Source organism: Vombatus ursinus, unplaced genomic scaffold, assembly GCF_900497805.2.
Source record: "Vombatus ursinus unplaced genomic scaffold, bare-nosed wombat genome assembly UNPS02005459.1, whole genome shotgun sequence".
Classification (NCBI taxonomy): Eukaryota; Metazoa; Chordata; class Mammalia; order Diprotodontia; family Vombatidae; genus Vombatus; species Vombatus ursinus.
In genome coordinates this window covers 15,748,343-15,763,985 of record NW_020945237.1, presented here as the reverse complement: position 1 = coordinate 15,763,985, position 15,643 = coordinate 15,748,343, and the positions used below count along the sequence as shown (strand labels likewise).

Here is a 15,643-nt window from a genome sequence, read left to right as displayed (position 1 = left end):
CTAATTCTTTTAGTCTAGCACTATGGTATTATTAAGTAAATTATTATGGTCACTTTTGATTCTTCAAGATAGCAGCTGGGAAAGGTTGTTAGATATTTTCTCAGTTGTCTTAGAAGTCAGCTAACCTGTACCTGAACGGGAATCCTTTATAATATCCCTGGCAAGTGGTCAGTGAGCTCGTCTGCTTCAAGACCTCCACTGATAGAGGGTGAGGAGGAACACTCTCTCTGGAGACAACCCACTCCATTTTTGAGCATTTCTAACTGTTAAGAGCTTTTCCTTATGTTGAGTTAAACTCATCTCTGAATCTTCCACCCTAGTCTTGCCCACTAGGGCCAAAGAGAACAAGTATAATAATCTTTCCAAATGACAGCCATTAAAACCTTTGAGGAAAGCGATCATGCTCTCCATCCCCACTCCCCTTCTGATTTTCCCTGTACTGTTGAGGCTGTCACCATCTTCCCAGTCACCTCGGCTGTCAACCCAGGTCTTTCATGAGGCCTAGATAAAGGGACAACCCTTATGATTAATAAATCTTCAAAAGGAGAAATACAAATGATTAATAACACTTGAAAAAATGCTCAACCTCAAATAATCGGGGATGTAAATTAAAACAACTTTGACGTACCACTTACCTATCTATTAGACAAAAAAAGTAATCAAAAGTAATTAAATTCAATGTTGTCAGGATTGTGGAGAAACAGATACACCATTTATTCATTATTTATAGTGTCACAAATCTGTAGAATTTTTTTTTGGAAATCAATCTGGCAGAATACAGTAAACATTACAAAAATAATTATACCCTTTGAACCAAGGATTCCACTGTTAGAAATATAACCTGAAAATGTTATTAAAAAAAAAACCCAAACAAACAAAAAGACTGAACTGGTTAAAGCTTTCCATAGCAGCCTTATATGTAAATTGGAAAAAACAAATAACTAAACCAAACCCTGAAGAAACCTAAACATCCAAAAATAGGGGAATGATTAAATAAGTTGTCGTATACTTATATAATAGAATGTTATAATGCAATCAAGACCAGTAAGTATGAGGAATGTGAAGAACTCCGGAAAGGCCTTTATGAAATAATGGAGCATGTTGTAGAGAATAGGTCACTGTCTTTGGAGCCAGGAAGACCTGAGTTCAAATCCTGCCTCAGACTCTTATTAGGTATAGTGATCCTAGACAAGTCTCTTAAATATGCCTCAGTTTCCTCATCTGTAAGATGAAGTGGGTTGAATTTGATAGTCTTTAAGGTCCCTTCCAGCTCTGAATCTATGATCCCAATTCAAAACAAATAAACAAAACAAAAAGAAATGAAAAGAAAAATAGGAAAGAATAAATGACCATATTAAAAAAAAAAAGAATTCTGACTGTGACTTAGAGGAAGAGAATGAAAAGTTATATTTTACCTATTGAACTTAAATTTTAAATAGTCACCATGCCATTCAATTATTTATTGATATCTCATATAAGGTTATTTTACATAGGACAGAGATAAGAACCGAACTTGTGCTTTTATTGACAGAGGGAACTCCCTGGTGAGGAAATTCTGCCAATGCAGGTCTACACCTTCTCTTAGAGAGTTGCCCTGACCAGTCAAATGACTTACTCAAGGTCACACAACTAGGGGTCAGAGGCAGACCTTGAACCCAGGTCTTTCTGGTTTTGAGGTCATCTCGCCAAAAATAATACTACACTGCTTCTCCTATGACACATCATTTAAAAACAGCATCCTTGCCAAGTGTTCTGACAGCCACTGTTTGAAGACTTCTAGCAAGGAGGAGCTCATTGCATCACCAATCCATTCTACTCTTGGACAGCTTTAATTTATAGACCTTTATTTCTTAGACTGAGTCAAAATGTGCCCCTTCAACTTCCAGCCAACACTTTCAGTTCTGACTTCAGAGGTCAAGCAAAAAACAAATCGTGTCCCTCTTCCACATAACAGTTGAAGAGAGTGATTACATTGCCTCTTTACTTCCTCTCTCCCCACCCCCAATACATTTTCTCTTCTCTAGGCTAACCATTGTCATTGATTTTTTCCTTTTCTTTTCTCTCTTTCTTTCTTGCTTTTCTCAGTTGACTTGTAGTCTCTAACACCCTAAGGTGCTCATAGGTGCCCAACTGCATTTGCTGAAAGAGGTCTTTACCAGGAGCTCCCTAAACCAAAGAGATCATGGGCCTAGTTAGAAAAAAATGAAGGAAAAAACCCCGTCCCTCAGGATATGTGAATATGGAGCAAACAATGATGAGGACTATAAGATTTGTAAAAGCTGGTTCTTCCTGGCATAAGGACAAGGAGTGAACTTGTGTTTTCTTTGGTGTAAGGGATTCCAAAATAAGGAATGCAACTACACCAGAGCTGATCGGCACCTTTGCTGCAGCTCAGAGTACTAGAAAACCATCTGCAACACCAAGAGGTTAAGTGATTTGCCCAGGGACACACAGCCAGAAGGTAGCCAAGGCAGTACTTGAAGCTGAATCTTCCTGGCTTTGAGCCCTGCTCTTCATCCATTATGAGTACAGATATAGAAGGATGAAATACAAAGGACTGGAAGGCCAATGGATTATGAAAAAGACCAAAAAGGGATGGAAAAGATCTGCTGACCTGAGAACATTTTTCCATGTCTTACTCCCCATTTTTGCCACTGATTAAAAACTGAGGAAAACCCCATTTCAGGATATTTGAGAAACATTGGTGCATATGCACCCATGGCTCTAAAAAACAATACTGTGGCTAAGATGGATCCATACCATCTTTCAAGGCCCCAAACAGATGAAAACATGGCACCAGGTCAGAAGGAGAAAAGCATGAGGACATTTCATTATGTCTCCACATATTAATGTTATGAACAATTCTAGCCCCATTTTAATATGACACTGGTTTACTATATGTGCAATAGAAGTATTGTGTGCCAAATTAAGAATAGCATCCAAGAAGAAGTTTAATAGCTATTTGTCAGTGGGTAAGCTGAACCTCAGTGGGTTCAAGTTATAAAGAAGGGATGTGGTGGCATAAATAAAGCACAGATGAAAATTTATTATCAGTATTGATCACTTCTCAATTCAGGTAAGACACTAAAAGACTTATGCATAATCGTGCATTCAATTTGTCTTAGATGTGGTTCCCATAGCTCAGGGCAAATGCTTTGGTCTGATCCTCAATAATAATAGCATAATTATCTGAATAATGAATGGCTTCCTAGGTTTAGTTGTACCTTATTTATTTTTCTGTCAGCCATGTTTAATGCAAGGCAGGCTGTAATTCATAAGTGTACGGGCACTCAGAAAAAGCCGATGTGCCATAGCGACGAGCACATCATTTCTTCCAGGAGCCCTTCCTGATTTCCCCAAGTGCTATTGCCTCCCTGCTGAAATTATCTTGCATTTTCTTCGTATAAATTTAGTATGAATTTATATGTGTGCATATTGTTGTCCCCAATAGAATATAAACTTTCTGAGAGAAGCGATTATTTCATTTTTGTCTTTCTATCCCTAATGACTGGTGCACAGTCAGTGATTAATAAATGTTTGTTGATTGATAGAGAGCTGGCCTCAGAGTCAGATTCAAGTCTTTCCTCTGAGCATTCAGTTCATGTGAAGCTGGGAAAGTGACAAACTCAGTGCCCCAGACAGATCTCTTAGACCACACATTACTGAACATTTGCCTATTTGCATTGGTAGAGTGAGTTTCATCTCCCTGGATAAGATCACAGGCACAGACCAGAAACTGAACTTTGAATAGCTTATCCAAGTTATTATTGCCTCCTATATAGGTCTGAGAAACACCCAGAACAAAAGATAGGAGACTGGTTGATTTCTTGGGTAAAGAAAGGCAAGAGATACAGTCCTGAAGTCCAATTTTCCTCCTTGCACTATAAGCTCTGGTTATAAGTTCCTCATTAGAATGTAAGATCCTTGAGGACACGGACTGTTCATTTTAAAAAATGTGCCTGGCACATAGTAGGCATTTCATAAATGCTTATGGTTTGATTGTTGATTGGTGGGAGGTAGACAGATAGGGGATTCTTAACCTGGGGTTCAGGGACCCCCCCACCAAGGGATATGTTGAGAGAATTCAGGGGCTCCATTAATTTGGAATAAAAAAATCACAACTTTATTTTTGGTTTCCTTTGTAATCCTATGTATCTTATTAATTTAAATACATTATTCTGAGAAGGGGGGCATGGACTTCACCATATTGTCAAAGGATACCCTGATTTAAAAAAAAAAAAGGTTAAACATCCGTTAGATCTTCACACAGCAAAGGGGAGAGGGAGGTGGAGAGAGAGAGAGAAGGGGAGCGGGAAGGGAGGGAGGGAGGGAGAGGGAGAGAGACAGAGAGAGAGAGAGAGACAGACACAGAGAGAGAGAGAGAGAGAGAGGATACCCAGGATATGGGAACTAGGGAAAATTCCACCCCCAGAATTTTTATTGAAAGAATGTTGAGATAAAATAAAAATCAGGAGTAGTAGCCTTGAAGGGGAAGAGAAGTCAAAAGCAGACAGCCCAAGGTTCTCCTTGGAAGGAGCATGGTAGATTGCCCCCCTAACAATCTCAGGTCTTTGTTAGGGCCAGCTAGCAGAAGTTAGCACCTCCTTGCCCGTTAGCTACCCTTCTGAATCACTGCTCAGCTGTCAGCCCTTTGGGTGTTCTCTGAAGTACGGGCTTCTCCATGAACATGGGATGGTTCAGCCACACACAGGCCTCTGCACAGAGTAGCCACTCAGTACAGGGGGCCCTCCTTTACGTTCCACTCCAACTTTCCCTGATACTCTGAGTCCTTGTCTTGATCTCACACAACATAACTCAACTGCGTCTATCTGTCCTCCCAGTCCCACCCTGTACGGTTCGGGTGCCTGTGGATTTGTCTATACTTTCTCATTTCTCGATGTCTCTGAGATGTTTCATTTTTAGGAGATGCTTTTAGTAAGGTAACCTTTAAATGCATGATCAGAAATGATCATAGCTACGAAAATCTCTAAAGGCATTTATCCACTAGAGGGCAAGAAAGTCAAAAGCCTTCTTCTCCTTTAAGTCGGAAGCTTCTTGAGGGGGAAAAGAACTTGGAATCAGAAGATTTCAGAGATGGAAAGGATTGCCTGGGCAGTTGCTCCTCCCACCACTTCCTGTTGCTGTTTTCCCTGTGTTGTGTATGAGACCTAATCCACCACAGATACTTCTTTACTAAAAGCTCCAGTGCAATGGACATCCAGGGGCCTCTTTCAGGTTCTGGCAAGGCTGAGATGCCCTTTTGCATAATCACTGCCATCCACTGGTCCTCACTCCCAAGTGGAGAAGGGTAGCCCTCTGAAGTGATCACAGCTTAAGAAGGCAGCACCCCTACTCTGACCTCAAGAACATTTGTTGAGTGAATAGTCAGATGTCTTGCATTTGGTAAGGTGGCCCTGGACTTCAGTTTCCTCTCTCTTTTGGCACAATCCTCAAATGTCCCTCACTGATACATTCTGTCTTTCATTGGCTCATCCCTGTCTATTTCTCTTCTCCTCCTGTTTATCTCTTTCCCCCCCCTTCTCTCCTCCTCCTTGATCAATGAGTCCTAATTATTTGAAAAAAATATTTTAAAATATTAAAGAAAAATATTTCCACTTTCCTGAGATAGCAAGACCATTGGTTTTGTCCATCTCTTTTCAAACATCCTCTCTTCTCTAAGCATAAGTATTCAAAAAAAGTATTCCCTTTCCAAATATGCCCTTTCCCTCCATTAACCAATGAGCTATCCCTTTTTAAAAAAAAATTTAAAGGCGGGGGGGGGGGGGTAAGAAATTAAAAAAAAAAAGCTAACCAACCCATCAACTAAATCTAACAGTATGCAATTCAATCATCATTTATTAAGCTCTTACTATGTACGGGCACTGTGGTAAGCCCCGGGGATACAAATAAGAAAAAGACAGTCCCTGCCCTCAAGGACCTTACAATCTAATGAGGAAAGACAACCTACAAGAGGAAACTGGGCCACCAGGAGGTATCCTGCACAGTGAAGTGAGACTCAGCAGAGTTGCTGATGGAATATGGAGAGGAGTTACCTAGAAAGTTTTGAAAGTTCAGAGCCCTTTCTAGAGGAAAGCTTGGGGAGGAATTTGCTGTTCTGCCCTCCAGCCTTCCAATCAGAGGAGAGAGACAAGGAAGTTGAAAAGGTGTTGAGTATCAAAAACAGAGTCAAACAGCATGCTGATGAGATTTCAAGTGAAGGGCTTATGCTGGGGGGAAGGGCTGCTGATGAAAAATGGACCTTATATGCAATATTCCGTGCCCAAAGTACTCCACTTTCGCAAAATAAAGGAGGAAACTATTTTTTTCTTCTCTTCACTGGGACTAAGGATAGGGTCTGAACCTATAATTTTATTGGTATAGAGTTCTCTGAGATGGGGAATCTCTCTCTACCAGCATAGGTCAGCATTTTCTCTGCAATTTATAGTCTTACAGAGTTGCCTGGGGGATTGAGGGGTTAAGTGACTTGCTCAGGGTCACCCAGCCATCATGGGCCACAGTCAGGCCTTGAACTTAGGTCGCCTGTTTTCAATGCTGGCTGCCTATCCCCCATGCCATTCTGGCTCTTGGGGTGGGGAGAAGGGACAAGTTTGGTCATTATAATTATACCATGTTCAATTTTGATTTCTTTGTTCTTTCCATTTAAATTATTTTAGCAAGAATGTATTCTTTTTTTGGTTTGTTTTCTTTATCTTACTATGCATCTTTCCAAGTTACTCTATGGTCATCATTTTCATTGTTTCTTATGGCAGAGTAGGATTACATTACATTCATGTACAACAATTTGTTTACTCATTTCCCACTAAATGGACATCTACTTTGTTTCCAATTCTTTGCTACTGTAAAAGATTTGTGCGCGTGTGTATGTATGTGTGTGTGTATCAAAAGGATTATAGGTCTAGATTTAGATTTAGACCCCAGAAACACAAATCATTTATCTTTTTTTCAGGTAGAGAAACTAAGGTCCAGGAAATTTGAGTGACCTGCCCCAGTCACATAGGTAAAAAAGATCAGAAGTAGGGTCTGAATTCAAGTCTCCAGGGGGTACAAGCTAGTACTCTTTCCATTGTATATGGGATCTTTCTATCTTTGACTTCCCTAGGGTATATGCCTAGCAGTGGGATCTCTAGGACAAAGGATATGGCTGCTGTAATAATTTTCTTAGCATAATTCCAAACTGCTTTGCAAAGCTTTTCTGAATTCTTCATGTTCATCATTTCTCACAGTACAGTAATATTCCTTTATAATCCTCCACCACTGTTTCTTTATCAGCTCCCCAATCAATAGGCACCTAGTTTGTTTCTGGTGCTTTGTTATTACAAAAAAAATATGCTTCTATGAAATATCTGGTGTATAGGGCACACTCATTTCCTTTCTGGCTTCATCTACCTTTCTTAAGGAGAGACCCTGAAACCTGAGACCCATTCTTTCATCTCCATCTCAGTGAGGATCACCTGGGAGGACTGGAATAGTTCCCCTGGTTCATGCCCTGCCCAGGCAACCCTGAGCAGATGGTCACTTGGCAGGAGGCTCCCAGGCTGCAGAGCAGCCACAGCTAAGGACAATCAATTTGTTAGCCCATTGTCATCCCCACTCTCATTAAGCTGTTGGCAGTAGGGCCTCCCTTATAAACAGGGATAAATGCTCTTGGGTATAAACCAAATGGTTTTGTTTATGATAAATAACACTGGTTTTTATGGCTGAGCATTTGTTCAGGAATAACAACTCATAGCAAGAAGAGTAAAAATTCATCTACTGCAAGGCAGAAACAATTTGGAAGAGTGGTAGCCTCAGGATCATAGAATGTCAGTGCTGGGGGGGGTACCCAAGAAATAATGATGATGATGATGATGATGATGATGATGATGATGATGATGATGATGATAACAGCTAGGATTTACATAGTGCCTTAAGGTTTGCAAAACATTTTCCAAATATTATCTCTTTTCTGTCCTTACAATCACCCTGGGAGGTATGTGCTATTATTATTATCCCCACTTTACAGAGTAGGAAACTGAGGCAGCCTGAGGTTAGGTGATCATCTAGTCCAACTACATCATTTTAATGATAAAGAAACTAAGGCTCAGACTATTCCCTTCCTCTCTAAATCAAAATAGTCAACAAGTCTGAGCTAGTGTACCTCTAAAAACATTCTTAAATTGGTACCCCACTCCATTCACCAGTCCACTTTCCCTCCCTTTCCAATTGCCATCAGGGTATTTTAACTTCTAACCTGGACTATTTTATGGAAGCTTCTTACTTGGCTCCTTATCTCCAGTCTCTCTGGCCCTCCTACTCCCTTTTTTAAAAAATTTTATTTTTATTTTTTTTTAGGCAATTGGTGGTAAGTGACTTGCCAAGGGTCACACAGCTAGTAAGTGTCAAGTGTTTGGTCTGAGGCTGGATTTGAACTCGGGTCCTCCTGACTTCAGGGCCGGTGCTCTAGTCACTGTGCCACCTAGCTGCCCCCCCCCCACTCCCTTTTACTCACTCTGATTACATCTACCAGATGCACAGCTCTGATCATGTCATTTCCCTGCTCAAAAATCTTTAACAGTTTCTTTGTTGTCCACCAAATAAAATACAAATGTCTTACATTAGCATTGAAGGATCTCCACTATCTGATAACAGTCTACCTATCCAGTCTTTCTCCCTTTAAATTCTGAAATTAACAAATGTCAAGTAAAATGAATTGTTCTATGAGGATTATACATAAAATTGTGATTCTCTAATATGTTCAGTTTGCTTTTGCTTTTAACTACATAATAAATCCAACATCTAACTTTCAAAGCTGTCTGGCTTGTTTGTTTCCTTCTGACCTTTATTTTGTTTTCCTCTGTGTATTAAAAAAATGTTTTAATGACCTCTCTTTCTCTCAAAAATTTTTTCATTAACCCCATCCTCTTCCATCTCTCCCTACCCCGATTGGAAAAAAAAAAGAAAAAGAAAAACCAAATATCTGTAAGAAATAAACAAATATACCTACTCAAGCAAAACATATTCCCACATTGAAACGGTCTGAAAATGCATGTCTCATTCTGCACCTTGAATCTGCGACCTTTCTGTCAGGAGTTAAGTAGAATGCTTCATTGATCCACTGAAATCATGGCTGATCATTGCATTGATCAGAGTTGCTTTTTTTTTTCTTACTATGTAGAAAGCCTACTCCTGGATCAGCTCATTTTACTCTGCATCAGTTCATACAAATCTTCCTAGGTTTCTCTGAAATTTCATCATTTCTTAGGGTACAATAATATTCCATTATAATCATGTACCATAATTTGTTTAATCATTTCCAAGTTGATGGGGTCCCCCTAGTTTCCAGTTCTTTGATGAAACAAAAAAAGCTACTATAAATATTTTTGTGTTTATGGGTCTTTCCCCCTTCCCCTTTCTTTGATCTCTCCGAAGATACAGTAATCTGCCTATTGAGTCTTATCTTCTTCCCTTCATGTGCCAGATAAATTAGACTACTGTCAGCATTTCCTGAAAATGCCATTAGGTTTCCTGCCCACGTATCTTTATTCATGTTATTTCTCCCACCTGGAATGCCTTTCTCCCTCATTTTCCCCTCCCAATTTCTATCTGTTAAAATTCTATCTCTACCTATCTCAAATGTATCTCTATCCTTCATGATTGTAGTAAAATGCTCCCATTTTTTCCCATGAAGCTTTCCTAGATTCTACCCCATGAGGCCATGCATCTGTTTCTAGTTCTGTCACTGGCCCTTGGCTTAAAATGTCTCACTTGATTTCAATTGCAAAGTGGAGAGAGTATCAATGATCTACTGGGAAAAGGATAGACATATCCTTCATTCTCAATGAGTGTTTACTGAGTGATGTAGTCCTATATTATGCCTCCAGGATAAAAAGACTTACAGCATTTTCTTTGCCCTCAAGGCGCTTACAGTACAATGGTGATTACATAACAAGATAAGTATTATGGGGCCACATGAGCATTCCCTACAAATGCACACTATAGGAGTTCAGAGGAATGAGAGCCACTCCTGGTCTAGGAGTGATTGGTGAAAACTGTCTTGTTTCTGTCTGCATATCACCAATTCTTTACATATAGGAGGCACTTAAGAAATATTTGCTGTACTGGATTGAACCTGGATATATCAGAAATGGCAGATCTTTTGTTTATCTTTTCATGGTTTTTTTTTCCTCTCTTTTCTTCCCACCAATTCATTACTCATTTTTAATTCAATAATCCATAGGCCCTGACATTTCATTTAGCAGAAGAAAAATAATGAAAGGAAATAAACAACCACCACCAAACATTATTGGCTTCCTGGACGAAAGGGGGAAAAAAGCTTTTGAGTACTGCAGTTACAATCAACAACTTAATTGTTAAAAATTGCACATTACTTTCTCATCTAATATTGACATGGCCTGAGCTATTAAGTGCACTCAGATTAGCCCACAAATCCCAGCTCACTGTTTCCTGGAGGAGAAGAAAATTAAGTAATGTTTTTGCCCAAATTTACAAGTAGCAAATCCATCCATAACTTTGGAAGTTCTATCTTAATGCTGTAGGTAGAGACACAAAACTTGACTGCCATTTTAGTACCAGAGTCATTTTCACTCTCATTAAGGTCTTGGCAGCAGGGTCTCCATTAAAAACAGGGGCCAGTGCTCTTGGGTATCAACCTAATGGTTCTGCTTATGATAAATAAACCTGGTTGTTTTCTTTTCATCAGAAACTAAAGGCAGGCCCCACCTCTCACTCCAGTCTTCATTGCCTGTGGTGAAGCTAATCTCCCCCATCTCTCACTAGAGCATTAACAGCTTGAGGGAGGTAACGATATTTCTCTGGTGCCAAGTGCCCTTAGTTTAGAAGAGAGAGATCCATAGACCTCAGCAGGCTTCTGGATTGCATTTTCAAATTATTTTAAAACCCAACAGTTTGGTCTCACACTTAGTCCATCATTATAAATACTCCATGTTCGTATGATAAATAATCCTTTTATGCTCTAAATCCAGACTATGGAAAAGATGATGATGGCTTGTACAGATTGAGAATTTCTTGGAATTTATGGCCAGGAATAGGGATTACACCTGTGACAAGGTATTTCCCTCCACCCATGAAAGTTGGCACCTTTTCTCCAATAGAACCCTTTTTAAAAATTCAACTTTATTTTATTTACAATTCTGAATTATCTTCCTCTCTTCTCCCCCTCTTGCTTTAAGGAAGAATAACAAAACCTGTTATACTACATGTATTGTCAAGTAAAACAAATTCTTGCATTAGCCAGGTCCCCCCCCCCCCCACCAAAAAGCCTCAATCTATGCTCTAAGTCCATTACCTCTTTATCTGGAAGTAGAGAGCATGTTTCATCATGAGTCCTCAGGAATTGTGGCTGGTCATTGTTTAACATACAAAAAGTTGTCTAGAGCAGTGGAGTCAAACTCAAATAGAAATGGGGGCCACTAATTCATCCAAATGGGCAACTGGGCACAGTGGACAGAGCTCTAAGCTTGGAGGCCTCAGACACTTACTTGCTGCATGAGCCTGGGCAAGTCACTTAACTCTGTTTGCCTCAGTTTCCTCATCTGTAAAAAGAGCTAGAGGAAGGAAATGGCAAAACATTCCAGAGTCTTTGCTAAGAAAACCCCAAATGGGATCACAAAGAGTTACTCAGATGAAACTACAACAAAAACAGCAATTCATCCATAACATCCCCGCAGGCTGCTTATTGACTCAGTTTTTAAATGTCTTATTGTATTTTTATTTATTTCGTTAAATATTTCCCAATTACATTTCAATCTGGCTCTGGCAGAGTATTGGGGCTGTATGACCCCTTAGCCCTGTGTTTGACACATCTGGCCTAGAGCACTGAGAGATTAAGTGACTTGTCTAAGGTCCCTCAACCAGTATGTGTCATAGATAGCACTGGAACCCAAGGATTCCTGCCTTCTAAGTCATCTCTCTATCTACTGTGCCATACTGCAGTAGATAGGAATAGTATGGCTCAAGCCAGGAATATCAATGGTCAAAACAAAACAGAACAAAAAAAAAATCTGTTTTCTAGATAGGACTCAAAATCAAGGGCCATAGGGAAAATTTTGCCAGTGACAGTTACGCAGAACACTGATATCTAATCTTGAACAGTCCAGTTGCAGTCCTAAGATGTACATTCACTTACATAAGGGAATATGCTGAGATTGAGGAGACAGTGTAATTCAGTGGAAAATTTCCTGGATTTTGAGTCAGAAGACTTAGGTTCAAATATCACCTCTGCCAATGACCAGATCTGTGATCTCGGACAAGTCAAAACACCTAGCTCTGGCTCAGTTTCCTCAGTTGTCAAATGAGAAGGTGATGACATATTTATAGCAACACTTCACATGGCAGCAAAAAACTGGAAACCAAGTGTCTGAACTGTGTCAACTGTCTGAACAATTGTGGAATGTGAATATAATGGAGTATGTTACAGTGTAAACAGCAGTGAATGTGAGGAATTTAGAGAAACATGGAAGATTTTTATGAACTGATGCAGAATGGAGTAAATAGAACCAGAACGGTATCCATGATGACTACACGTCATATGTTATTGACTATACATGAGTGACTAGAGGTAAGTGAAAAATAAAACACCAAAACAAAGCTGATGTTGAATAATTTTACATATATATATATATATATATGTAAAATGGAAGAATTACATTATATAATGTTGAATAATTATAGTAATTTTGGTTCCAGAGAAGAGATGAAGAAGCAACTCTGTCCTTTTGGTAGACAGATGAAAGAGTGTGGGTAACCAGTGCAGCACACACTGTCATCGTGCAGTCATTGGGTGGGCTGGTTTTGCTTCACTGCTTTTCCTTGTTAAAAGGGAGGGCTTATTTTTTGAGTGGGGGCACAGTTATATCTGGAAAGGACTGTAATATACAAACAAAAGTAGCCAATAAAACATGTTTTTAAATAAAAGGGTTGATTGAACCAGATGACTTTTATGGTCCCATCAATGAAGCCCATTGCAAAATGGGTACCAGAAGTTATTCAAGAAAGTCAAGAATGTTACCTGAAAAATGGCTGTTAGAAGTGACTTGGATGGCACAATTCTGTATTTGCATACACAAATTTCCAGAGATTTAAAAATATTGCCATGAATACTGTCCTAACAATTGTAAATGTTCCTTTTGCTTACAGTCACATCAAAAAGCCCAGAACTAAATGAGGACATTATGATTCCCTCTTTTCCATGCTGCTTTGGGTACATAGTTGTGGGGCCTTGGCACGATATTATTAAATCTCTCCAGAATGTGTTTCTCTCAGAACCACAGGCCAGGGCCAGTGCAAAAGGGAAGCACTCAATTCTGTCTGAAATCATCTGTATTCAGTCACTCTTGGGAAAAACAAAGAAGGTTACAATGGTTATTTTATTACGTTGACCTTTGATCTGATGCTGAATTTCCTTGGCAGGAATTATGAGACCATAAGTGTCTCCTTGAACCTGAGAGCTTCTCTCTTCTGTCCATTAGAATTTCTCCAACCATACCAAATTGATAGATGTAAATGGGAGACTTCATACAAGGCCAACCCCAGGACAATGACTGTAGTGTGTGAAAAGGATTTAAGGGAGAAAATGGCTGTTTAATAATAAAAAAGAGATAAAAGAGAAGAGTGAAATAATTTCTGGCTTGTGGCCAGAGATTCCACCCATAGTTTTTTTTAAAGGGACTAGGAATATGTAATAATAATAATAATTATTATTATTAATAATAATGATAATTATAGCTAGCATTTATAGAGGGTTTTAAGGTTCACAAAGTGCTTTTTATGTTCTCTCATTTGACCCTAACAACAACCCTGTGAGGTAGGTGCTATTTTTATCCGTCTTTTACAGATGAGGAAACCAGAGATTAAATGACTTGTCCAGGAGCACATAGCTAGTTAGCATCTGAGGTGAAATTTGAGCTTAAGTCTTCCTGACTCTTGGTCTAATGCTCCATCCACACTAATACCTAGTTGCCTCAAGTGATAAAGAGGGAGCAATTCTGAAGTGAAGCTGAAGGGTTAGAAAGGAGGACAGAATAACTCAAAGACTGAATCTACAAGATCAGGCCTCCAACCTGGGAGTGAAACAGTTAATGGCTCATGTATCTGATGATGAGTGGATTTTGCCATTGCAATGGAGCAAAGAAATGGCAAGGCCAGTAGTATCTTTCAAATTGAAGGGACTTTAAAAGAAACTGCTAAAAGACCAGTGACTTGCCCACAGTCACATAGCTTGTCAGTATTTAAGGGAGAATCTGAATTCAGTTCTTTTCAATTCCAAACTCAATGCTCAATCCACTATAGCTCCCAGAGAATTCCCTCAAGGAGCTAGGTTTCCAAGTCCCTCCTACCACCTACCAGAGTGCCAGACACATAGTATATACTTGACTGATTGATTCCTAAACACTGGGAAAGCTCCTCCTAAACCCAGCTCTTCTTACTGTCTCCCCTATTGCAGTCTCTCCAACAGCAGCCTCTATCTATATGGGGCACCCACCCTCCTCTACCCCTCAGCAGTAGGACTGCTGGTTATAGCTGAGAAATGGGGGGACCGCATGGGACAGTTAGCAGAGTGCTTTGTTTTGCCCCAATAATTCATCGTTCACATGTAAGTGTGCACACAATGATGGCTTGGAGCTAAATTTCCAAACCTCTCAGTTTAGACTCTGGGAATGCCCAAAGCAACTGTTACTTAGTGGGTGAGTGTGGGCGCCTTAGCTGCAGCCTCAGCCCCTTTTTGGGGACTGGGTTTGACACCCTTCCTTGTCTTGAACCCACTGCCATAAGTGGAGGTCACTCTACCCTGTGACACTGAAATGTCTAAGAAAGCAAAAATGTCAGCCTGCTGTAACTATTGAGGGGTCAGCGAGGCGGACATCAAGGTCTCTGCCTCATCAATGAGCTATTTGCTGGGGCCTTTCTCTGGGCCTGGGTTTGGCGACTTCATCACCCCTCTACTTAATGCCACATGTAGGGGCACTACCCACACTGATCTATGCCACCATATCTGTCTGGGAAACACAGGCTGTCAAGTGTGGAGATAGAACTTATACTACCCCAAATCTATCATTAGTGTTAAAGAACCTATACTACCCCCCTGCCCTCTTTAATTACTTATTACTGGAATACCAGTGTATCTAATACCTAGATCTCTGTGTAATATACCCCTCCCTTTTGCCATCAATGGGGATTGGGCGCTAGTCCAATTTCCTTAAAGAAATGGGTCTGGAGGCTCAGCTGTCATGGCACCATTTGCACTACCTATTCCCCAACCCCCTAGACGGTGGGTAGGCATCCCTACCTACTTTCTCCAATTCTGGCTATTCCTCCTCCCTTAGCCTCAACTATATTGGTCCAGAAGTATGAGCACAGAAACTTCTTGGCATCTCTGCCACCTTCAGACCCTCTTTGGCCACCATCACTCAAGCAAGTTTTCCTTAAGTCTTTCTATTCAGCTATCAACCAGTCAACATTTCTTAAGTGCCTACTATGTGCCAGGTACTATGCTGAGAGCTGAGGATACAAAAAGAGGTAAAAGACAGTCCCTTGTCCTAAAGAAGCTTACAATTTAATAGGGGAGACAACATACAGCAATTACACCCATCTTGCCGTTATCATC

At 40.1% G+C, this 15,643-nt stretch overlaps 1 protein-coding gene across 1 annotated transcript in view; it reads right to left on the bottom strand.

Moving 5' to 3' along the window:
- Positions 1-15,643, bottom strand: part of KIAA1217 (KIAA1217 ortholog) — a 536,845-nt gene that overhangs the window by 379,076 nt on the left and 142,126 nt on the right. The window lies entirely within an intron of this gene.